Source organism: Chiloscyllium punctatum, chromosome 18, assembly GCF_047496795.1.
Source record: "Chiloscyllium punctatum isolate Juve2018m chromosome 18, sChiPun1.3, whole genome shotgun sequence".
NCBI classification, from domain to species: domain Eukaryota; kingdom Metazoa; phylum Chordata; class Chondrichthyes; order Orectolobiformes; family Hemiscylliidae; genus Chiloscyllium; species Chiloscyllium punctatum.
In genome coordinates, this window is record NC_092756.1 from 74,686,144 (window position 1) to 74,691,955 (window position 5,812).

A 5,812-nucleotide genomic window follows, 5' to 3' on the forward strand; every position below is an offset into this window, starting at 1 on the left:
TTTGTTGAAATATTCACTGTGCAGCTGATCTCAATCCTGTGTGGTCACGTGTCCATGGCAACAAAATCAGGCATTCTCAATTGATCCTCAGCTGGAGAAATTTGACCTGACAGAAAATTGGCCAAACTAAATTAAACAGTGGAGCATGAGATGGTCGGGGTAAAAAACAATCAGTGAGAGGATAACACTCAGAAATACACAGTATGAGAGGTCGGGTGCAGTACATAAAGGCTGTGATTTTCAAATAAGTGTGTGGCCCCAGTGGCCTAATGGATATGGCACTGGCCTTCTAAGCCAGGGATTGTGGGTTCGAGTCCCGTCTGGGGTGTCAGTCACTTGTCCTTTGTCAGCTTGATTTCTAATCAACTTTGGGAAAATCTCCATGTCTGCATTCAGTTGATGGGAAGTGGTGCCCAACATTTTCTTGCACATTAAGTTGCAGGATTGAGGTGAATTGTCTGATAAGAGAAAGCACAGTCACAATGGCTGAAAACCTGCTGAGATTCTCCTGGGGATGGCATGGTGGCTCAGTGGGTAGCACTGCTGCCTCACAGCGTCAGGGACCTGGATTTGATTCCTCCCTTGGGTGTCTGTTTGTGTCGACTTTGCACATTTTCTCAATGGGGTACTCCGGGTGCTTTGGTTTCCTCCCACAGTCCAAAGATGTGCAGGTTCGGTGGATTGACTTTGGGGAATGCAGGGTGAGAGGATAGGGGTTGGGCCTGGATGGGATGCTCTTCAGAGGGTCAGTGTGGATGTGATGGGCTGAATGGCCTGCACTGCTCACGTGAGGACTTTTATGAACAGTTTTGGAGCAGATGGTCAGAGCTTCACTGCAGGACCCAGCCAAGGCTTTGCTGAGGGTTTGCCATTTAGGTGTGTTTTCCCCTCCTCCTGTCCCTGATCTTCCAGAATCTTCTGTTTCTTTGGCCAATACGGTCATGAGCTGGGTTCACATCATCCAATGGGGTCACACCAATACCCTTCACTGTTGTCATGCCAGGAGCTATAAAGTGGATTGACTCAGGCTGACACTTCTCCAATATTCAACCCTCAGTCTGGTTGGAACTGGTTCTTCTTGAATCTTTGTAGCTCTTTGATCTTAGTTGCACTGTTCTCTGGAGCTGATAGCTGCTGTTTTATTTAGTTTGGCCAATTTTCTATCAAGTCAAATATCTCCAGCTGAGGATCAATTGAGAATGCCTGATTTTGTTGCCATGGTCACGTGACCACACAGGATTGAGATCAGCTGCACAGTGAATATTTCAACAAAATCAATACCCCAAATAAGACTTGAGCCCACAATCTCTGGTTTAGGAAGTTCATGCCTTACCCATGAAATCACTGGGGCTCCAACAGATAGAGCTACCAATCTATGGACAAAGCAGCTTCTGTTTTGGTTGTGTTGGTGTCAGTCTAAGCTATATTCTGTCAACATTACCAGCTGAACCCCAGATTACCTGCATGTTTGGTATTTATGATAAGGTCCAATATGTCAATGGAAATGATTGAAATCTGGGGGTTCAAGGTTGGAACTGATGGGGCTGTGGCTATGCATTTGGGCCCTTACCTTTCTTAGTCAAGGTATTGAATACAATTGCAAGGAGGCTATGATGGAGATGTGAGGTAGTTAGGCCATCGTTGGAGAAATTGGAGTGTCACATCCACAGATTGGACAAACATTTGTGGGAAGGCAACTGCTGAAAATCACCAGCCTCTGAGTCAGAGTCGGGGTTCACCAACAGAGTTTATTGTCCAAGGAAATCCCGGAGCTCCGGGGAGAGAGCAGCACCAACAGCACAGTGGTCAGCTGTGATTCTTCTCTCAACCCGGAGCACATGGTCAAGATACTGTGATACATTTTGTGATATAATAGGTCAGTGATGAGGTTATTGTCTCTGTAACATGGCTTGTTTATTGTAAACATTGCAGAATCCTTGATTGTTTCGGTGCAGTTATTGTCAGTTCCTGTGTGGCCTTTGTTAATTTCAGTGCAATTGTTGTCAGTTTCAGCGTCTGCGCGGAAGTCCGTTGCTGTAGTAATGGGCGCTAATCGCTCTTCCTGAGAAGGACGATTACTGCAGCCCTGGTTATTATCCCTCTGTATTGAGGCTGTATCCAACAGTTAGCATTTCTATCAAAGGTGTTGTCTGACCCAGACCCTTTGGCGGGCAGGGTATATTATTCATGTCTCTCCCATCTGCCTTAAAATAATCAACTCGGTTGTGAGTGCATTGTGCTGGCATTCTGGTGGCCCCAGGCAGTGTCTGTGTTTGTTCTGCTGTCTCTCACCATATTGTGATCTGGCGGCCATCTTGTGTGTCAAGTGGCCAACTTATGGCTCAGCGGCCATCTTGTGCATCTGTCTGCCTCGTGTCACCCTGCACTGTGCCATCTCCCACTTCACTTTGTGGTCAAGGAGGCGAGGGTATTAACTGGAACAATCCATGTTGGGCCATTGGAATCTCCTTCCTGTCCCGATATAGGGCTGGCTCTCTTCCACAAAGGGGTTCTCGCAAGTTCGGGCAGATCTTCTCTCTCTCCAGATTTTATTTACTTAAAAAATATACTTTATTCATAAAAGATGAAATAGAAATGCAGACAAAGGTTCTAAATCAGTTGAGTACAGTCTATGCAGAGAGAAAAGAACCAACAAAACACTGGAATTTTGACATTTCTCAAAGTTCTGTGTCGTGAAAAAAAAAGGCATTTTGTACTCGGGCAGGAACCGATCACTGTTCAGTGTCAGGCACCAAGAGGGTCTGAGAAATGAAACAACGATGTGATAACTTGTCAGAAAGACCTTAGACTGTGTTGTTTCCCTGTTACACCTTGGCAGCAGCTGCCTGAACCTTTAGTGCGTCCCTCAGTGTGTCGTTACAGATCTTGGAATATGCTCGGCTGTAGCACTGGTTTAAGATCAACTATTCCCAGGAGAGTATTGGCACTGAGTTTTTGTGGCTTAATGGGTAAGACTGTCACTTCTGATGTAGTGGATTGGAGGTTCAAATCCCTTTTGGGGTGTTGCCTTTTAAGCCTGGTCTTTGTGGTGGCTGATTTTTGTCCCATATCAACTCCATTTCATCCAAATTGACTGGATTTTTCAACTACTCCGTTAAAAATCACTTGCCTACTTCGAGATTATGGAAAATGCTCTTTAGGAGAAACTTGCACAAGGTAATTCCAGGATTTGGGAGATCTTGGGGTGAATTGTCTGAAAGAGACAGCACAGCCACAATGGGCTGAATGCCCGCTAAGATTCTGTTGAATTGTCCTCAATGCAGCTTTTTGCAACATCTCCACTTCCTCCTTCCCCAGTAACTGCAAATATCTTGAAAGTGCTGCACAAAATAACATTGAGCCCTTTGCTATTTTCCTGTCTGCTCCATTTTCCTCAGACTTGAGATGTGCAAAGTTGGAGTTTGGTGGATTTCTCGTCGGTCCGTTTGCGGAGAAATGGGAGGTAAGATCAATTTATCAAGCAGCCAATGATTTAGTGTGAGATGGAAGGGGGAACAACCAATCAGTGTGAGGATAAAACTCAGAGAAGAACACAATATGAGAGGTTCAGGGAGCAGTATTTACAGGCTGCCTTTTCAAAATTCTCAACATGACCCCAGTGGTCTAATGGATAAGGCATTGGCTTTCTTACCCTGGGATTGTAAGTTCAAGTCCCATCTGGGATGGCTAGCTTTTAAGCCTTGTCTTCACGACTGATCTTCTTTGTCTGATGTCAAGTCGATTTCTCATCTCCCCTGGAAACGTCCCCAGGTCTGTGTTGGTTTTGGTGGGATGTTGTGTCAGAAAAATACGGAACTTTGTGGGGTCTGCAGGATATGGGGCTAAATCACCCCTCTCTCTATGTCGGATTTGGAGGGATCAGTCAAAAGTGTGGTCTTTTTTTGAATAAAATCTCTAACTTGAAATAAACGAAAGAGGTCCCTGTTCGGTGGCTTGTGATTCTGTGCTAACTGATCGAAGGATATCATTGTGTCTCCCTCAAACAAATCACCCACGCAAGACACACCCCTAACTGCCCAATGTTTGGATCCTGAATCTATCATCCCCGGTTGAAAACCCGGTATACCCGGTGTAAGAGAAGATGTCTTGCCAATATTGCCTTCCCTCTGCCGAGTTGCCCTCCGTGCTTTAACAGTATCGATAACTATTGGGTTATGGCAATATTCTCTAACTGTCCTCATTTTGTCCAAACACAGCAAGTGAGTAAGGGGTCACCTTAGGGTATAGTAAACGAGGGAGAATATTCATCTTAATAAGCGCTATCCGACCCAACCACGAGACCAGAAGCGCCTCCATCTTTGAAGATCTTGTTTGATTTTGTCAAATAATTGAACAAAATTGGCTTTGAACAGCCGATTCAGAACTGGAGTAATGAACATGCTCAAATACACAAAACCCCCCTGTGACCATTTAAATGGGAATCGATATTCACCCTCAAGACTTAACACTTTCATAACACCACCCATAGACATAGCCTCTGATTTTGAAAGATTAATCTTGTCACCCAAAAAGGTGCCAAACACACAGATGCATGCTAACAGGTGAGGTACTGAAACTGCTGGATTTGACAAAAGAATTAGGACATCGTCCACATACAATAAACTCTGATGTAAATTTGACCCCACGTCTGGAGCTGATATATTGGGATCCCTATGAATAGCCTCCACCAATGATTCGATCCCCACTGTAAAAAGCAGTGGTGAAAGGGAACAGACCTGCCGCCTGACCCAAAAAATGTTAAAATTGCTTGATCACACCCTGTTGGTGATGATTGCAGTGAGAGGGTCATTGTGGAGAACCTTTACCCATCTTATAAAAACCTCGCTCAAAACAAACCGCTCCAGAGTATAGAAAAGGTACGGCCTCTCAACTCGGTCAAGCGCCTTCACTGTATCTAGAGAAATCACCAATCCCTATATTGACTGTTGGTGACACACTTGAATTACATTAAGCAGCCTCCTAACATTATTGGAGGATCTGTGGCCCTTTATGAAGCCCGTCTGGTCCTCTTTAACAATAGAAGGTAACACAGTCTCCCGCCAGAACACAAGAGTATTAGAGAGGAGTTTAAAGTTCACATTTAAGAGTGAAATGGGCCTGTTAGAAGCACAGTCCCCCGGGACCTTCCCTTTTTTAAGAATAAGCGAAATATTGGCCTCTCTCAGAGATGGCAGGAGACAATCATGGCTGTATGAGTCATTAAACATGTTGAACATCGGGCCTGACAATATGTTTGTAAATTCCTTCTAGAATTCGCTGGGAAGTCCATCAGGACTGGGTGCCTTTCCACTCTGAAGCTGCTTCACAGCCTCCTGCACATCTTGCTCTGATAAGGGGACATTGAGAAAAGACTCTTGTTCAGGGGTCACACCCAGGAGCTCCAGATCCTTGAATAAAGCCTCCATTTTGGCCCTCCCCCTCCTCACAAACCTCAGATTGATATAACTTAGAGTAAAATCTCTGGAATGACACATTAATCTTTTTGGAGTCACATGTTCAGTTCCCAGACCCTTCCCTAATCACCGTAATGGCTTGAGGGGCGCTCCTTTTCCTCGCGAGATATGCTCAGTATTTGCCAGACCTGTCTCCATGATCATATAACCTTTGCTTTACAAAAATAAGCTCATTCTTTGCAGTCTGCGTGAGCACGGGATTCAATGCAGACCGCAGCGCCGTAATCCTCTGTAACTTGACCAACGAGGGCCTGTCAAAGTAGGCCTTCTCAGCTGCCTTCAACCATGCTTCGAAGAGACGTTGCTGCTCACTCTTCTTCCGCCTCCTACTGGCAGAC

The 5,812-nt window shown here is 45.1% G+C and overlaps 1 non-coding gene across 1 annotated transcript; it reads left to right on the top strand.

Annotated features, from left to right (window-relative positions):
* The first annotated feature begins 255 nt into the window (after nt 1-255).
* On the top strand, nt 256-328 carry trnar-ucu (transfer RNA arginine (anticodon UCU)). The gene has a single exon. It is a non-coding gene; the product is annotated as a tRNA-Arg (tRNA).
* The last annotated feature ends 5,484 nt before the right edge of the window (nt 329-5,812 follow it).